General features: G+C 40.7%; 1 non-coding gene across 1 annotated transcript; it reads left to right on the forward strand.

Annotated features, from left to right (window-relative positions):
- The first annotated feature begins 20250 nt into the window (after window positions 1-20250).
- LOC141658073 (small nucleolar RNA R71) lies at window positions 20251-20357 on the forward strand. Its single transcript, XR_012548982.1, has one exon. It is a non-coding gene; the product is annotated as a small nucleolar RNA R71 (small nucleolar RNA).
- Window positions 20358-20824: the final 467 nt, after the last annotated feature.

The following is a 20824-nucleotide window of genomic DNA, read 5'->3' on the forward strand; positions in this document are numbered from 1 at the left end:
GTAATCGCTTTATTTAAGCCTTTAGTTCTATCATTATGTCTAGTTTTGATTATCAATTTGTTGCTATTGTTGACTCGATGATTATGAGTAACTAATTCCCTATGCTAAGACTATAGGGGATCTATAATGTGAAGGGAGAGTAATCGATTTACTAGGTTAATGCTGGTACTGTCTTTGTTGGTTAAATGCTACAATTAATTGTAATTGCCTAATTGAGTCATTTAATTAGACCCTTAATTCTTAGTGATCCTTGACCTGGACCGAAAGGTTGGAAAAGGTAGACTAGTAGCGAACAATAGAGTATTGCAGTGAGGACGAAAGTTACGCTGTTTACACTTTAGGGTGAATTAAGGACCGAAAGGTGACGTTCGCTACCCCTTAGACCGTATTGCATTGACCTGGGACCTAGATTACTTGACCGGATGATTATGGTGAACCGATTGTCTTAGCTGTTCTTCTTTATCTGTTTAATTCCTTCCTTTTATTTCTCTTCTCCTTGTTCTCTTTAGTTTAGAAATCACCTTTTATAAACCCCCAATTTGGTTACTTGACGAACTTAGATTTAGCTGACAATTTCCTACCTCTCTGTGGATTCGACCCGACTTCCCTAGCTATATTAGTTAGAGCCAGTTGGTTATTTTTGACAGGTACGCGACAGACGTGTCAAATTTTGGCGCCGTTTCCGGGGAGGTGGCGCAAACTTGTTGCTTTAATTATGTTTGTCCCTCGTCTCAAGGAATTTATTCCTTGAGGCTGATCTCATTTCTGCAAAGTTTTGATTAGTTTGCAGGTTAGTTGTTGCTTTGGAAGTTTATTTGCCAAGATGCCTACTATTACGGAGCATAAAGAGCCATGTGGTAGATGTGGCACGGAAGGGCATGATCCTATCTTATGCATGGAAAGTGTTGAGCGCGTTCTTGCCTACCAAAAATACAAGCAGGGAGTTCCTTTCTCCCAGCTATATGAAGAAATCAAGAATGATTCTACCCCTTCTACGCCAGTACCACAGCCGGTCTCTCCTTCTGCAAGAGAAGAAATTGAAGAATTAAAATCCATCATGTTGAGTATGTCAAAGATGTCACGGCAATCTGAAACGGTTATATCGAAATTGAAAGAACAAGTCGCACAGTTAACACTCGCGACAGACCAAGCCAAGCTTCTTCCAATTTGCGATCCAGTCAGTGCAACGAATTTCCAAAATGACCTTACTCATGAAGAAGACGAGGTTTCGATAGCTGACGATAACTCGGATGATGATTTAGACGAGTTTTTGAAGGAAATACTTGCTGCGTGTGCTGTAACCACTCGATCGAGTGACTTTTCTACTTGATCGAGCAGTTTAAACCATCCTATCACTCGATCGAGTGAAAATGGTGGTCGATCGAGAAGCGCAGAATTCCAAGTTGATCGATCGAGTGACAATCTTACTCGATCGAGTAACTATGCTGAAGAAATCACTCGATCGAGTGATAAACATGATCGATCGAGTGATACAGGAAAGGCAATTGGTCGATCGACTGATAAACGTACTCGATCCAGTACTTTAAGTGGCGGGGATTCTAATCTACTATCTAATACCGCCACCGTGTCATCTTCCCCTGCTGTGGAGACGTCACGCATTGATAAGGGTAAAGAAAAGGTTGCGAGGGCACTCATCGCTACCAGGGTACCCTTCCCAAGTCGTCTGAAGGACGCAAAAATCGAGCAAAGACGGTAAGTTTGTGGACGTCGTGAAGAACCTCCAGGTGCTTTGTCCCCTTCTCCGAACTTGTTACTCGGTACCTACTTACGCTAAGTTTATGAAGGATATTGTGACGCGTAAGAGAAATTTGAGTGAATTTGAGACAATTTCATTTATGGAAGAGTCTAGTAGTTTGCTGTTGAATAAGGCCCCTCCAAAAATGAAAGACCCGGGCAGCTTTTCCATTACCTGTGTCATAGGCAATATGGTTATTGATAAGGCCCTTTGCGATTTAGGTGCGAGTGTCGGTGTCATGCCCCTTCTGTCTGCAAGAAATCAAGATGAGTCATTTTAAAGTGACTAATATTACCTTCTGAGATGGTGATAGATCATCGTTAGGAGGCCCTTAGGTGTCTTAGAGGACGTGCTGTGAAAATAGGCAAGCTCTACATCCCGAAGAGATTTCATTGTTTTGGATATAGCCGAGGACACTCGGACCAAAATTATCTTAGGAAGACCATTCCTTTGTACGGTAAAACATTATTGATATCGACAAGGGCGTCGACTCTTGCGAGAGGGGATGACGCTATCACATTCAGTTTGCCCAAGATTTTTAGCCTACCCAATGATAGAGGACACCGCTATTCGGTCGATATCATTGACGAGTCTATTTATGACTTCGGTCGGGTTCTTTTATGAAGGACCCACTGGAAGCTCTTATGCTTTTTGATGAGTGTGCAGATAGCCCAGGCGACGATGACGCTGCGTTGGATTTGCTTGTTGATGATTTAGATGAGCATGAAGGATAGCAGGTGGAACAAATGATCAACACTCTTTGCTCCATTGAGGTAAAGGTACCGGAACGTAAGCCTCTCCTTCTCATCTTAAATATGCTTTCTTAGACGATACAGAGCAATATCCGGTCATTGTCGGTCCGAGCTTAGTGATGATTAGCTGACCTCTTTGTTAGTTGTACTTAAGAAAAACAGGAAGGCAATGGGCTATTCACTGGACGATATCACGGGGATTAGTCCCGATATTTGTATGCACATGATAGAGCTGGAGGAGGATCACAAACCTTGCGAGTGTGGGGTCATCGCCGGCTGAACCGGAAGATGCGGGATGTTGTGATGGCCGAGGTAATGAAGCTGCTGGATGCGGTATTAATTATTCGTCGGTAATTCTAGATGGGTGAGTCGATGACAGGTGGTCCCGAAGAAAGGAGGGACAAACGTAGTTAAGAATGAGAAGAATGAATTAATACCTACTCGAGTAGTGATTGGTTGGCGGATGTGCATAGATTACGAGGGACGGTTGAATGCCGCCACTAAGAAAGATCACTTTCCCCTTCCTTTTATTGATAAAATGGTAGAAAGGTTAGCTTCTCATAAATTTTTATGCTATTTAGACGGGTATTCGGGGTTCTTCCGGATCCCTATCCACCTGCACGATCGGCTAAGACTACTTTTACCGTCCTAAGGGCTTTTTGCGTATCGTAGAATGCCTTTTGGTTTGTGCAATGCCCCTGCCACCTTCCAAAGGTGTATGATGGGGATATTTTCAAAGTATATTGAGTCTATCATGGAAGTTTTTATGGACGATTTCAGTGTATATGGAAGTGATTTTTCTAACTGTCTGTCTAACCTTGAGAAAGTGTTGCGGTTGTATTGAGGTCAATCTTATCTTTGAATCGGGAGAAGTGCCACTTTATGGTCAACGAGGGAGTTGTCTTAGGGCACTTAGTTTCGGATAGGGGAATAGAAGTTGATAAAGCAAAGGTGGAAGTGATTCAAAGAATTACCACCTCCTGTTAATGTTAAGGGGGTGAGGAGCTTCCTTGGTCACGCCGACTTTTATCTTAGGTTTATCAAGGATTTCTCCAAAATTGCTAAACCACTTACACGATTCTTTGCTTAAGGATGCCCCTTTTGTGTTTACTGATGCTTGTCTTTCCGCTTTTAACGAGTTAAAGCGGGCTTTGGTCTCTGCGCCGATCATACTGACCTCCCAACCGGGACTTGCCGTTTGAGATCATGTGTGATGCGAGTGACTATGCACTAGGAGCGGTGCTTGGCCGGAGGAAAGACAAAGCCTTGAATGCTATCTACTATGCGAGCCGAACTCTGGATGAGGCTCAAGTGAAGTACACTACCATTGAGAAGGAGCTGTTAGCTGTAGTTTATGCCTTAGAGAAGTTTCGTACTTATTTAGTTGGGTCGAAGTCACTTTTTTTACCGACCATGCAGCTTTGAGGCATCTCCTTGCTAAGAAGGAGGCCAAACCACGGCTATTGAGATGGATACTCCTTCTTCAGGAGTTTGATTTGCGATCAAGGATAAGAAGGAGCCGAGAACATTGTAGGCGATCACTTGTCGCGACCGATGCGACAAGAAGGGAAGATTCTCTACCCATTGATGATTCTTTTCCGACGATACTTTGATTCTTTGTTATATCGTCTATTGTTAACCAAGAACCTTGGTATGCAAATATAGCTAACTTCGTTGTCGGTGGCAAGTCGCCGCCCGACCTTTCATCATCGAAAAGAAGCGTTTTCGTATAACGCTAAGCAAGATTCCGGGATGATCCTTACTTGTTTAAGGAATGTGCAGACGGTCTCTACAGACGGTGTATTCCGCAGTGGGAGACCAAAATAGTCTTGGAAGGCTGTCACTCCTCTTCATATGGTGGTCACCACGGTCCATCGCGCACCGTGGCTAAGGTACCAGTCTGGTTTTCTTGGCCTTCTTTGTTTGCCGATGCTAAGTCTTTTGTTTCACTTGCGACGCTTGCCAACGACAGGGAACATTTCAAAGAGACATGAAATGCCACAAAACGGCATCCTAGAGGTTGAGGTTTTCGATGTCTTGGGCATTGATTTCCAAGGACCGTTCCCATCGATAAAGGTAACAGTACATCTTAGTAGTGTAGACTATGTGTCAAAATGGGTTGAGGCAATTGCTTCACCCCATTGTGATGCTAAGACCGTGATAAAGATGTTCAAAAAGATCATATTCCCCCGTTTTGGTGTCCCTAGGGTCGTCATTAGTGATGGGGGGATGCATTTCAAAGAAAAGAAACTAACCTCCATACTGTCTAGAGTTGGTGTCTAACACCGGCGTGGTTTGGGGTATCATCCCCAAACTAGTGGTCAGGTAGAGGTCTCTAATCGCGAGTTGAAATAGATCTTGTCTAAGGTAGTGTCTAAATCACGGAAGGACTGGAGTCTTAAGCTAGATGACACATTATGGGCCTACAGAACTGCCTTTAAGACACCAATTGGTGCATCACCTTATCGGCTAGTTTATGGGAAATCGTGTCACTTACCTGTCGAATTGGAATGTAAGGCCTGGTGGGCAATTCGTGAGCTTAATTATGATCCTAAGTTGTGTGGTCAGAATCGTCTTTCGCAGCTAGATGAATTGGAGGAGTTTAGGCTTAACGCCTATGACAGCTCGCGGATTTACAAAGAAAAGACAAAGAGATGGCATGACAAGAGAATCCTACCTCGGGAGTTCCATGTTGGGCAAAAGGTGTCATTGTTTAATGCCCGGTTGAGACTATTTCTGGCAAGTCAAGTCCGGATGGAGTGGTCCTTATACGGTGACAGCTGTTACCAAATTTGGATTTGTGGAGCTTGAAGATTCCGAAGGGCGTAGATTCAAGGTGAATGGCCAATATGTGAAGCATTACCACGAGGCGACTGAAGCGGACAATCGCGTTGAAGTCTTGCGCTTCGACGAGCTCGACGCGCCAGTTAATTGATGCCAGAAAGGTCGTGCGGGACCTCTTAAACCAGCGCTCTCCGGGAGGCAGCCCGGACTGTTTTATTGTACTTCTGTTGAACTATTTATTTTTCTTTAGCTTTACGTTGAACTTTAGACGCTGTTTTATGAACTTCCCATGCATTTCCTTGCTTTTAATGCGTGTTTTGCAGGTCAAAGTACTCGATCGAATGATTTTGTGTTCGATCGAGCACTTTCTTAAGCAGCTTTCACTCGATCGAGGGATAATGTCCCCGATCGACCTGACCCAAACTCACGCCTACTCGATCGAGTGGTTTTTCACTCGATCGAGCCCTTCCTGTGCACTGGTTCACTCGATCGAGCTGTTCCAAAAGCTCGGTCGAGTGGTTTTGACTCCCAGCTGTTGTTTTACGTCTATGGAGCTACTGCTTGATTTTCTTTGACCTCCCATGATCATGGTCGGTTTGGGGAGGTCCCTCCTTACGACGTTTTGTAAGTTTTCCGACTCCACTTCTCCTTTTCCTTTCAGTTTGCATTTCTTTCCCTATTTTTGGTACAATGAGGGCATTGTACGGTTTGGTTTGGGGAGGTATGCATCCATATCTGTGTCTGCATGTTTTCTTGCATTTCTGCTTCCATATTTATTATTTTCGCATGCATTGTTGTTTGTTTTACTTCAAAAAAAAAAATCATATAAAATTCAAAAAATTTCAAATTTCACGTTTAGTTTTTGGGTCGGAACGTTTGAACATTGACGCTACTTTGAACCCTTACTTGAGCCCTGCATTTTCTTGACATTTAGTTGGCGTGAGTATGTGCATAATCTACGAGTTTTTGTTTCTTCCTTATCTGAACGAATAGACTTGATTCATTATGTCGGCAAGCTACATTACATTCTGAGGTTAGAGCTTTTAAACTGGTGACATTCATGACCGGTTTCATTTAGGATGTGAGTAGTACTCTCTTTAAGACATGTAACATCAATTTGCATAAGCATGAGTCTAGTCTTCTTAATACCTGTATGCATTCGGTCTGTGGATGGTGACACGTGTTAGGAGAGGCAGTCCCCTTTATTTCATTCTACCCATGAGCCTCACATAGCCAAATTGCCCTTTTTGTCCTATCAACTACTTTCTATAATACTTCCTACACTAGCTGAGCTAGTAACGAGTAGTTCTTGGAATGTTTTATTGCAATATGGTTATTTTATCTGATTTCAGAAGATGGTGGAAGAATTGAAGGGAAAGAAAGAAAGAAAAAAAGAAAAATTTTGAATTGAAAAAAAAAAGAGAACGACAAAATGAGAAAAGAAAAGAAGAAGAAAAAGAAAGAAAAATTACATATGAAAAAGAATGAGAATTGTATAATGATTCACACTCCCATGTCTTATCTATAATCTATGGGGAGTTGACGATTTTTGGTGTTTGTTGAATTTAGTGCATAATTTTGCACCGTTTTATCTTGCTGTCATGAGTACGAAGTTGGGATGCATTTTATATTTGGATCCGTTGTTGCTAACCTGGCTATTAACCCCACATATCCAAATTCATTTTAGCCCCTTCTTACCCATTACCTCACTTACCCAAATGTAAGTCCTCGGCACGTGTCTTGGTCATTAGTATGGTTGGAATGCATATGTACGGTTGTAGAGACTTTATTCATGTTAACTGCATGCATGTTCTTATAGGTCGAGTTATTAGGTGAGTGTCTGATTTCTTCCTATCTTTCACATATATACTCACCTTGTGCCTGATTTTGAGTGACGAGCGACCCGTGAGAGTCCGACATCTTTTGAGTCTTGCAAGGTCGACGGTTCAGTAAGTTTGAAACATTAATTTAACTCGTTTGCACTTTTCACTGCCACTTTGTCATGTTATTGCATTAAATTGGTTCTAGTGGATGATTTGTAGTTGATGCGTTGGTCCCGTTCCATTGTTCACCTTTAGTTGCATTCATATTTGCTTGGGGACAAGCAAAGGTTTGGTTTGGGGAGATTTGATGCGTGTCTTTTATATAAGGTTTTCACCTCATTTTTACACGCATTTCTGTGCTTTTTATGTAGCATCTGGCTACAAATACCCCCGAATATGCTACTTTGGTCCGTTATTTGTATTTTACAGGAATTGACCGAAGAGGAGCTAAATCGAGCCTTAATTGTCCCAATTGTATGCATTCATGGAAAATAAGGAGCCGGCGCTTGGAAATCTAACACTTGGAAGACGCGTGAGCTGAGTTCGGAAGCAATTCAAGTCCTAACGTGCCTATATAGCTCGATCGTGTGGTTCACTATTCGATCGAATGCTTTATGTACTCAAGACTGGTCGATCGACCAGTTTAAGGAGCCCATCGAGGAGTTTTTGCAAGAGGTGCTCGATCGAGTGGGTTATTACCACTCGATCGAGAGGTTTGGTGATGATTTGTTCGATCGAGCAGCAGTAATCTACTCGATCGAATGGTTTCCTGTGCTTTAGTCAATTTCCGCCTAAATTAATTATGGGCTTTTGTAATCAGTCCATAGATTAGGTTTTAATATAAGACTGAGAGGGAACTACGTTACTTCGGCACTTACTCTCTCACGTTGGTTTTACTCTAGTTCTTGTTACTGTTCTTTGGATTTTTGCTTCTTTTACTCGGATTTGAGATACGATCGGTACTATCACTCTTTTTGATCTCTTAATTCTTAATCATTGCTGGAATTCTTCCTTCCCTTTATTGTTATCGTAATCGCTTTATTTAAGCCTTTAGTTCTATCATTATGTCTAGTTTTGATTATCAATTTGTTGCTATTGTTGATTCGATGATTATGAGTAACTAATTCCCTATGCTAAGACTATAGGGGATCTATAATGTGAAGGGAGAGTAATCGATTTACTAGGTTAATGCTGGTACTGTCTTTGTTGGTTAAATGCTACAATTAATTGTAATTGCCTAATTGAGTCGACGCAATTAGACCCTTAATTCTTAGTGATCCTTGACCTGGACCGAAAGGTTGGAAAATGGAGACTAGTAGTGAACAATAGAGTATTGCAGTGAGGACGAAAGTTAAGCTGTTTACACTTTAGGGTGAATTAAGGACCGAAAGGTGACGTTCGCTACCCCTTAGACCGTATTGCATTGACCTGGGACCTAGATTACTTGACCGGATGATTATGGTGAACCGATTGTCTTAGCTGTTCTTCTTTATCTGTTTAATTCCTTCCTTTTATTTCTCTTCTCCTTGTTCTCTTTAGTTTAGAAATCACCTTTTATAAACCCCCAATTTGGTTACTTGACGAACTTAGATTTAGCTGACAATTTCCTACCTCTCTGTGGATTCGACCCGACTTCCCTAGCTATATTAGTTAGAGCCAGTTGGTTATTTTTGACAGGTACGCGACAGACGTGTCATTTGACATAAAGCATTTACATATATTTGCATGTGTGACCCGACTTCCCTAGACTCTTTCTTTATTATTTTTTTTACATCAACATAAATCAAATCAATCAATCAACCGCATCGATTCAAGATAAAATTCACTCCATAACAACTAATTAACAATTACCATCTCTCTGTGGATTCGACCCCTACGTACTACATTCATTTGTGTCTAGGGTATTTATTTTTGTATAGGTGTGCGATAGCCTATCAAATTTTGGTACCGTTGCCGGGGAGACGAGTTTGTTTATTATTAGTTGTTGAATTTTATCTTGTTTTATTTTGTCTCGGGGAACACTTGTTCCTTGGAATCGTTCTTACGGTTTATTTGTTGTTTAGTTCCTATTTTTTAGGTAATAAAGCTTGGCCTTTCATAATGAATTACGAATTCGTCCCATAACTCCAAGATAGAGGTGGCAATTAGGTCACTCGGGACGGTTACGGGTCGGGTCAAAGCGGGTCGGGTCGGACAGTTTCGATTCATGTCGGGTCATCTTTGGTCTGCTCATCAGCGGGTAACAAGTCGGGTAGGGTCAGTATCGGGTCTGATTATAAGCATATATTTTCTCTTATTTATTTAAATTTAGGTGGGTAAATTTATGTTTAAACAACGTGTAGGTGTATTAATTGTAATTTTATGTGAAAATAATTAAGATTAATGTCAATTTGGTCCTTTTTACACCATTATTAAGCTAATTATTTATCGGGTCATCTATCGGGTTGAGTCAATATCGGGTCACAGGTCGGGTCGGGTCGGTTCAGGTCGGGTTCGGGTTGGAAAAAAAATAAGGATGTTATCGGTTATCGGGTCGGGTTAGGTCAGGTCGGTTCGATTTCGGGTCGCCCAATTTTTGACTTGTATCGGGTCATGTTTAGGGCGGGTCGGGTCAGGTTCCTCGTGCCGAGTCAGCTTTTGCATGCTCTACTCCAAGATTAGCCTTTTCATGACTATCTTGACGGGTTCTACTACTTTTGCGATGGTCTCATCTCTCTTGGGCATGTCCTTGATAGGGATTACTTTGGTCATTTCGTGCTTGGTGGCATGGATTTTTAGACCCGTACATTGGCTCCAAATTTGAGTAATGGGAGTGTCTACTACATGGTTGGGCCGGAACTTTGGAATTTATTAGATTCCATGGCTACGGAATGTCGGGAATTAGCGGGCCAATTCAATGTGTGTCGTATGCAAGAGGAGCTCAAAGTGCTTCAAGCTCGTTTGGAACAACTTACTCAAAAAGAAGCAAGCCAATGTGAGCTTATTACCTCTCCTTATGCTCTCCCAACCTCCCAATGAGAGTCTTTTGATCATAACCATTTTGAATTATTGGATGACGATGACGATGATCCGACTTTCATTATTGAAATTCCCCCTATTGATATTCCAATTAACCATTTCGTGGAGGAAGTAGTTAACGCACGTGCTATGGATGAGCGTGAGCCCGACCATAGTGAAACGGATGAGGTTTTACCCGAAACATGTGAAACCTTTGAAAATCCTTTCACATGGGATGTAGTTCGCCCATTCGATGTTGATAGAGAATTTAGTGATGCTAATATAGAGGTTAAGTGAGGTGCACCCCCCCCCCACCCCAATTTTTGATGAGTCCTACCACGTTGAGTTTTTATACCACCAATTTGAGACCATTCATGATTTTAATTTATGCACTAACGGTTATTTTTATGGTCTTAAGTATGATGCTCCATCTCTTTCTGACGAGTGGAGTACGGTGGTTCTATTTGACATTCTCATGGGCATTTTGATAAGATTAATGCTTTCTTGCCTTTGATCTTTCATGCTTATCTTTTATCAATTTCTAAGGGCGTTGACATGCTTTTTAGAGGACAATGGATATTCATTTCGTAAAATTTGTTATATTTATGCTTTTCGAGATAATTTATTGTTTTTGGGAAATTGTAATTTCAATTTGGTTTTGATGTAATATTTAGGACAATAAGAAATTTAGTATGCTTTTGTATGTAGTAGCTTGTCTTTCGCAGGTATTTTGCTACATGGATTGGACTTTATCCCGTTTTCAAGCTAGCTTGGGGGAGCTTCTACGCAGTTGTATGCTTTCTTTCATTTCTCTATTTTCGCATGTGTCGTCCCATCTCCCCTTGTTGGGTGTTCTTCTTTGTTTTACACATTGAGGACAATGTGTTGTTCTAACTTGGGGGAGGGATTTAGTGAGTCTAGTTAGGGAAAATCTATAAAACTAAAAATTTTGAAAATTTTGAAAGATGTTTGTTGTGTTCACCCTTTTATCTTGTACATAATGTCATCTTCCGTTGCATTTCCTCTTTTATAAGAAAATGAATCACGCATTTTACGGGTTTGCTTACATGGGGATCTCTTGACATACTGGGTGAGGGATGAATTTTGGACAAAATAGACTTGATCTTGACATTGGTAAGCTACATAAATGGTAAGGTAGAGCCTCCAAAAAGGCCGTTACATCTTTACCCGGTCTCATTTGGGTGTGTGTGTGTGTGTGTGTAGTTTCTCCTCTTGGTGTGTGTTACATCAAAACGCACAAGTAGGGCATTGGTTCCTTATTCTTGACATGCTATGATAGTTTGCACATGAAGCATTATTGGTATAATTTATCACATGCATCACCCATTTTGAGCCTTTCCTCATTATATGCTATAAAATATTTGTTTCTAGTTACATTTCAAATTGCCGACCTTGTTGAGCAAGTAACCATCTTGGTGAGTTTAGGGTGCTTTTGTGAGGATGATGATGTTGACGGGATCACTAATTCCCGTTGTGTTATGAAAGAAAAGTGAGAAAGGAAGAAGAAAAAAAATGATTGGAATGAGAAAAAATGGTAGTGTGGACGCGGGCCCACGGGGGCGAAAAGCGAAGCAAGCTTTTCACTCTTTAGTTTGTTTGCATTTGTGGAGTCGCCACCAATTTATTGTGGAAAAATTGAAACCGTTCGAATACCTCGTGTCATGTCAAGACACAAAGTAATGACATGAACACTAAGCACTCGTTACCCTTAGCATTTGGTCGTGTTCCCTTTGGAGGGTTTAGTTTTCAGGACTTGTCGATAAGAACACCTAGACCAAAACACAATTTATAACTTCACAAACAACTCTACAATTAGTAAAGAGGCAAGTAAAGGTCGGATCCTAAGGGACGGGAATTGAGATGAGATTTTCTATTGCAACTAGTGGTGTCTAAGGGTGTCACAAATTGGGGTTTGAAGTAGAAGATCACTAAACTAAATAGCAATGAAAGTAAACAAGCAAGATGAATTAAAAGGGATGTGAACAATTGATAAAAGACACTAGGGTGTCATGGGGTCATAGGGGATTCATGGGAATTGATCATACAAACATATTTTCAAATTATGAGCAAGCAATTATTGTTGTGATGGATCGATTTGGTTTATATCTTACAATCCTAGGAATGTTTGGGTCCCGGAGCCGAATCGATTAGATTGTACAACACCTACAAGTCGACTTAATCTTCCCTACTTAACTATATGCATGGTCTAATCAGACTCGAGTTGGTTTATGTCTTACAAGTCTCATTGAAAAGATAGGTGATGGGTAAAAAATGCAAGGATTTATAGGCTCGCATTTCATCAAACATAACATGTGCATAAGTTAAGATCACAACAAGCAAGCAAATAAACTATGAAAACATATTAATTTAAGCATGAATCATCCCCCATGTTGGTTTCCCCTAATTACCCATTAACCCTAGCTAAGGAAACTACTCACTCATTATCATGTTGAACATGCTAGCAAGGTTGTCAATCATACCAACAAAGTGAAACATGATGAATAAATTAAAATGATTAACAATAATTAAAAAGGGATTAAGAGAATTATACCTACTAATGATTCCAATAATAAAGCAAAGAATAATAGAAGTACTTGATGATAGATTGGAAGGTTGTCAATCTCCCAATAATAACCCAAATAATCTTCAATTACCCAAAACAAAGGATGAACAAGAGAGAGATTAAGGAAATGAAACTTGTATTAAAACTTGATTAAATGTTGATTATAAGATTAAAGAGAGATTTGATTGATATTAACTACACTAAAGATTGCTAAGAAGAACATGCTCTTCTAATTAGATTAATGGGGTATTTATAGTGGGGATTAGTTACATAAATTAGGGTTTACTAAGGGCTTAAATGACGATTAAGTCCTTGAGGAATCGCCGGTCTCTAGGGAGACTCCGGTCTCCTTTTCCCCGGTCTTAGAAAAATATGCGCATCCTTCCTTGAAGCTTGTAGAAGATGAAATGGCTGTTAGAGAATTCGGGCGTCCAGGGCACGGGACGGGCGGATTTTGGTGATTCTGGACGGGCATCCAGATGGGGAAGACGGGCGGATTCTGGGTGTTTTGGACGGGCGTCCACAGGGGGAAGACGCTCCGATTGCCCCTCTTGGACGGGCGTCTTGTGGACAATCCGCTCGGATTGTCTTACAGCTTCTTTCCTTCTTCTTTTCTTCCTTTTTCTTCATAAAATCCTTGAGGATTTCCTCGGGGATGCAAGGATCTTTTCTCATCATTGCCCATCTACTATAGTTTGTACAAGGGCCTTCTAATCTTGTCTTCTCTTTGATGCTTGGTCATTGAATTCAATCAATTTAGCTTCATTTTGCCATGAAAATGCAAGGTTTGCACTCCTTTCCTACCAAGGACACAAAACCTCGAAGAATATGCAAAACAAAGGACTAAAGACAATAAATGACCCAAATATGCACTAAAAAGCATGGGAACAAGGATAATTCGGGGACTAAATGTGCTCTAATTATGGTCACATCAAATATCCCCAAACCGAACCTTTGCTCGTCCCGAGTAAAGAGGTGACAAAGACTAGGACCGTTATTTAAACTAACCTAATAACATAGCCGATATGAGACAATTAGTGGGTCTCACTCCGCCCCTTCAACTCACAACAAGACAACCATGAGGTAGGATGCCTTCTTACAAGGCAAGGTGGGTCTTGCCAAAATGGCGACACATCCAAACATTGAGCACACAAAAATAAGTAATGGATACATCTACAAAAGAATAGCCACTATCCTCATCTAAGTGGCGGAAATTATCTACAAGGGAAGCAATTCAAGGGTACACACTCCTTCATAGATCAAATTTCTTCAAACTACTAAGCCTAGAAGGATACCAATAAATCACCTCCAAGTTGTGTCAAGCTAGGATACCTTTGTCCTCAATCGTTAAATGCTTTTGTCAAGAATAGACTCCCTATGGTGTTAGAAACATTGGAGGATCACGGAATTCCACTTCTTGCCTAGACAAGAAGAGGGGTCGTCCCCTCTCTACCATGCACAAAAATGGATACGATGGATAAAGGGATCGATAGATATTTGAGTTTCACTTTGGGAGTTTGCTTTGTTGTTGTTTTTCCCCCCAATTTCTTGTGGCATATAACATTTGAGAACACTTTCTTGCCATTTCTTTTGAACATTTTCAAAGTCACCCCATATGTAGTGAGGGTGCCTTATATTTGAAGCTTTAGGAGTCTATTTTTGCTCCTCTTTTCATTTGATGCATTTTGCAAACTTTCTTTCACTTTTCATTTCATTGAACTCAAATCAATTTCTTTTTGTGCCCATTCCCTTTGATGATAAAAATGTGGTAGAACATGGATGATGGATGCATGGTTTCAAGGGTCACCTTGGAATAAACGGTAGCCAAGGAGTTATCACACCACAAGGTACTCTTGACTAGGCCTTAATCCATGGGTCAAAGGATACTAGCATGACACATCCTAGGGTGTTTTACAAGTATTCTAACAAGCAAAGTCTTAAGAAGAAAAGGCATCTACTAGGGCCTATGTACACTTGTCAAGTTTCCCAAGTAGACGGTTTCGCAAAATTTTCTAACATGCAAACTACATGCCATGATGCAACGAGCATATATACATCTTAATGCAAATGATTCCACCAACTAATATGCCATTGTTATACCGCATCAATCAAAATAAAGCCACATAGTCATTAACATAAAGAGGAAAAAGGAGATTGGAAAGATCATACCATGCGGTCTTCAATATCCTCATGTCTCAGATGTGGCGTAGTCGATCAATGTGAACAAGGATAGAACAAATACAAAATATACAACAATATATACAAGTCTACACTACAAAGGAAATGAACTTGTTTTTGGATTTTCAATTTTTTTTCAATTTTTTTTTGATTTTTCGAAATTTTTTTATTTTTTTGGGTTTTTGAATAAAAGTTAAGTTAGAATCCTCATCCCCACACTAATATGGGCATTGTCCTCAATGGCCAAAATGATGGGAAACTATGCAAGCATGATGCATGAATTCTACACTAAATGCAAGCTTTACTAATCTACACTACATGATGCATGGGTTTTTATTTATGACGGAGAGCGTAATTTAGATTACCTCCCGTTGTGTATGCATGTACTTCCCCAAACCGAGATAGACATTATTTCTAATGTCCTAAAGTTGGGGGTAGTTCATGCACACAAGATGCAATGCATGAAACAAAATTGTCATTTTGGATTTTCAAAAGTGGGAAAAATGAAATAAGAACACCTCAATGGGGCCGAGGTGTTAGTCCTCTATGTTGCTAGGACTCTCCAACTATGATCAAGATAAAATAAATAAAACAAAGAAAGAAGTAGACAAACCTCAAGAAGGTAGGAGCCTCCAAAGCTTGCTAGACTTCCACCATATCATCATTGTCATCATCTTCCTCAATAGAAGTGGACTCATCACCACTCCCCTCTTCACTTCTTTGCTCACTCCCTTCATCACTTTCTTCATCATCTTCATTAGCCTCTTCTTCTTCATTTACCTCTTCATCAATACCCTCATCATCAACAACCTCATCGTCACCCGGTCTTTCACCCCTAGATGCACTTGGAAAGAAAACTTCCCTATCCGCCCAACTAGGCAAAGGACATGAAGGATCAAGTAGTCCTTGCCTAGCTAAATGAAGGAGGGGTGGATATTGGGCCAAGTATGCATCTTCCCGCTCCTTAAAAGCTTGTTTGTGCATCTCTTGCATAAGTAGAGTCATGTAGTCATTGCCCACTTCAACACCTTCGGGTTTGAACTCTTGATATTTGAATGGATAGGGTGGTGTGACAATGGAGGAGGAGGGCATTTCAATTTCACCCCTTTGTTGACGGATGATGTATTCGGCTTCCTTTGAGAGGGGAAGAAGGTAGTTTGTTCTATGAACACTAAAGAGGCATATCTTGGAAAGCAAAGTAAAAGATCTAGCATCATTGGCGAGCCACCCATATTTTGTGTCAAGAGGATTATGCGTGGCCCACTTGTACTTGTTAATCATGGCATCCATGTCAATGAGATGACCCCCTTTTTTCGCCACATACTTGTTATCCTTATTGAAATTCGGATCAAAGTACTTGGCCAAGAGAGTAACTAGACTCCATTTACGATAAAAGCGGTGCCTTACTTTCCACAATCAACATTGAGCCATCTTTCCACCAAAAGCCTTAGAGCATTGTAAGGCTTGGTGAATTCCCTTCCAATATTTAAGGCCGACTCAAGTAGAACACAATCGAGCTTGGTAAAGTGGTTAGTGTCTTTTCTTGCAATGATAGTATTCCCGATGACCTTGTGCCACACTCTAATGCCCGGATGGTGGACTAATAGAGCGCGACAAGCAGGAAAGTTCTCAAATTTCTTCCCGGAAATCGCCTCCCAAAGAGGAGCGGGGTCATATTTTTCGGGCTTCTTATAATAACGAGGTGTATCACTAAGACCTAATGCTTTACTCAAAACATCAAAGGTGATGCGCCTATTCACATTGGCAAGGCGAAACTCGATGTATTCTCTAGTCTCTACCTTAGTCACTTTTAATGAACTCAAGAATTCCAAGGTAAGGGAGGGGTATGTCAATTCTCTTGTAGCAAACAATTTTCCCAACCCAATGGCTTCAAAGAAGGCTTTTGTTTGTTCAAGGACACCCAATTTGTTCAAGGCATCTTCACATATGAATTTGGTGTTTAGAATGGATTTCTTAGCATACTTGGCAAATGTATCCCTATGGGAGTTAGAAATGAAAATTACCTCCGGCTAGTTTGATAATTGAGCAATTTCCGGAGTTGTTGTTGTTGTTGCTTCCAAGGGAGGATTTTGTTGTTGTTGAACTTCCAAGTTTGCACTAGCAACCACCATAGCCATTGAAGCTTTCTTTGCTTGAAGGCATTGTTGCCTTTTTGAGAGTGCCTTTGCCTTAAGTGCCTTTGTTGATCCTTTTGTTCTGGCCATTGATGATTATACCAAGAAAAGATTGAAAATCTTCAATTTTCAATTATACCCAAATCGATTTTAAGATGAAAGGATTTGCCTTTGTATTTCAAAAATCGACTCAAAGGTTGAAGATTTTGGTGCTTGGATTGATTATTGTTGGAAAAGGAGTGATTAATTGTTGTTGAAATGAAGTTTGGATTTGATTTTGTTGAATTTGGTTGAGGAAATCTTGTTTTTGTGATGGAGAGGATGAGGGTTTTGGGGTTTTGGGGTTTATGGGTAGTGTTTTGAATGTATGAATGAAGGAATGAATGTGGGAGGGGTATTTAAAAACACCCGAAATTTTCGAACTGTAGGGGGAAGACGAGCGTTTTTCCTTCGGGACGATCGGATTCTGCTTGTTCTGGGTTCAGAAATTCTCGCCTAAAGACGGGCGTTTTCAGCTGGGATGCTCGGATTCTTTAGTTGCAGGACGAGTGGATTCCTTTGAAGACGGGCGGATTCTGTTACAGCGAATTTTCTTATTTTGCACTGGCAAAAAGACGGGCGTCTTTATCCAATGACGAGCGGATTCTTTCAGACGAGCGTCTTCTCTGCTGGGACGCTCGGATTCTTCAACAGTCCCAAATTTTCAATTTTGCAGCTCAATTGGATGGACGGATTCATCCATAGACGCTCGGATTCCCCTTAAGGACGCTCGGATTCCACCTAGTCTACCCGGATTCAGTTCCATCCGTGCACTTGCATTTCCCGTGTCATTTTCATTCTTCAAATCCTGTGTTCTTCATTGTAGGAGCACTACTAAGGCATGAATAGCCTAGGCAATTGCTATCCCCACACTAAGCTAAACCACTACACATCAATTAAATCATTAGTCCCTCCCTCACTTCTCTCAAAAATGATAATTATCTTGATCAAAGCATAAAAATCCAAAAAATGACAAAAATGCAATGTAAGAATTAAAATGCGAGTTAGGGAGTTAGAAATATTTACAAATGGTGATTTGGAGAGGACTCCACCAAACTCTCATCCTTAGTGAGATGTCATGGGGGCATGTCCAAGGTGTTGTTGATGTTGCTCAACATCTTGAAGAAGTAGTCAAAAGCTTGTTCATTATCATGATAAAGATCTTCAATAGACCTTTGCCCTTGTTGTCCTTCATGTTGGTCTTTATCGATAGCATTACCAATGTAGGGATTGAAAATACCTTCAAACTCATCGTCCCAAAGACCACAAACTTCATCTACTTGGTCACTAAAGATCTCTTGAGTTGATAGAGACAACTCTCCCACTTTCTTGTCTTGGCCAATGAGGCCATCTTCTTCATTGCTTGACTTTGGTGAGCTTTTCATGTTCTCTTTGTTTTAATTCACTTGCTCTTTGAATGGAGCATCATCAATTTTCTTCTTCCATTGGAATTCCGACTTCTTCCTATCATCCTTCCGGCTATAATGATCAACCATAAAAACATGGTTCATGCAAACGGGGAGCTCTCATGGTCTTGTCAAGATTGAAAGTTATGCTCTCATCTCCCACTTCTAGAGTGAGCTCTCCATGCTTCACATCAATCACCGCACCCGCGGTGTGCAATAAAGGTCTACCTAGAATGATTGGAATGTTGGAGTCTTCTTCCATGTCAACAATGACAAAGTCCACCGGGATGAAAAATTTCCGAACTCTTACGGGAACATCTTCCCATATCCCTAATGGTGTCTTCGTCGATCTATCGGCCATTTGGAGTGTGATATTGGTGCATTTAACCTCTCCCATCCCTAACCATTTACTCACCGAGTACGGCATAACACTCACATTAGCCCCTAGATCACATAAGGCTTTGTTGATCGTGGTGTCGCCAATGGTACACGGTATTGAGAAGCTTCCCGGATCTTTAAGTGTTGGAGGTGAACTCCCTTGAAGTGTTTCACTACTCACCTTAGTGAAGTTGATAGTCTCAAGCTTCCGGATCGACTTCTTCTTTGTGAGGATGTCTTTCATGTATTTTGCATAGGCCGGCACGTGATTGATTAATTTCGTAAAAGGAATCGAGACTTCCAAATTCTTCACAATCTCCATAAATTTTCCAAGTTGGTCATCAAATTTGGGCTTGGCTTCACGACTCGGAAAAGGAAGTCTAATCACAATGGGCTCCTTCTCCTTGACCTTGTCTTCATTTTTCTTTGAAACTTCTTCTTTTGATGATTCTCTATCCTTGGAGTTTTGCACAACTTCTTCTTTGTCACTAGCTTCCACAACTTCATCCTCAACTTGCTTCTTCGGTGCTTCATACCTTGTACCACTCCTCAAGTGAATGACACTAACCGTTTCATGTCTTGGGGGATTAGTTTGAGGTGGTAATTGCCCCTTTTGTCTTTGTGAGCTTGAAGATGCTAGTTGAGTCAATTGGGTTTCCAACATTTTGGTATGGGCTAGGATGTTGTTGATGGTGATTTCCTTTGCTTGACTATCCTTTTGCATTTGAGTGAAAAACTCTTGTTGATTCTTTTGCATTTGGAGGACCGCTTTTTGAACATCAAAACCTTGGTCATTTTGTTGTTTGTATGGAGTTTGATTTTGGTAACCTTGGCTTTGGTTGTAAAAGGGTCTTTGATTTTGGTTTTTCATGGGAGGTGGGGTGTATGTTGGTTGAGGGTTTTGAACATTTTGACTTTTGTATGAGAGGTTTGGGTGGAATTTGGTGTTCTCATTGTAATAGTTGGAATAAGGGGTACCACTCTTGTATGCTTGAAAAGCATTCACTAGTTCATTTGTTCCCCTATATTCACTTTGGTCATGTCTCAAAGTTCCACAATTCTCACATATCCCATTTGGGATTGATGAAGATGCCATCATGGCATTAACATGATGCTTTGGTGATTTTGAGACTTCTTCAAGTCTAGCCATAGCTTTTTCAAACTTCAAATTGATGGTATCAATGTGAGCACTAAGTTGAGCACCCAATTGAGTAATGGAGTCTACTTCATGCTTTCCTCCTCTAGTAGCCTTGCGAGGTCTACTATATTGTGAGTTATGGACCGCCATTTCCTCAATCTTGTTCCAAGTTTGATTGTCATCAGCTTCGGTGAACATTCCATTTGGTCCCATATTGAGAATGTTTCTTGAGTCTTCATAAAGACCGTTCCAAAATTGTTGTACCAAGAACCACTCCCTAAGTCCATGGTGAGGACATGAGCGACAAATTCTCTTGAATCGCTCCCAAGCTTCATACAAAGATTCTTCATCTCTTTGCTTAAAGCCCGTAATTTGAGCTCTTAGCATGTTAGTCTTTTCCGGTGGATAGAACTTTTTGTAGAAAGCTAGAGCCAACTTCTTCCAAGAATCAATTCCGAGAGTAGCCTTATCAAGGCCTTTCAACCATTGTTTCGTGGTGCCAATTAGAGAAAAAGGAAATAAGACCCATCGAATTTGGTCTTGAGTTACACCGGTTTGAGAAATTGCATCACAATAGTCGCAAAAAGTCTCCATATGAGAGTGAGGATCTTCACTAGGCATCCCCCCAAATTGGCTTCTTTCGACTAATTGGATAAATGCGGATTTGGCAATAAAATTTCCGGTTAAGTGTTGTGTGGGAGTGCCATTAGGTAGGTTCTCCTCGGTGGGTACGGAATGTGATGAAAATTTAGGCATTGTGGGTTGATTTTGTGTTGGATTTTGTGTTGGGTTCTCCTCACCTTCTCTTGCAAAAGGGTTGATGAACTCAATAGTGTTTGGTTGAATATCTACAA

The sequence above is a fragment of the Silene latifolia genome, chromosome 5 (assembly GCF_048544455.1).
Source record: "Silene latifolia isolate original U9 population chromosome 5, ASM4854445v1, whole genome shotgun sequence".
NCBI lineage: Eukaryota > Viridiplantae > Streptophyta > Magnoliopsida > Caryophyllales > Caryophyllaceae > Silene > Silene latifolia.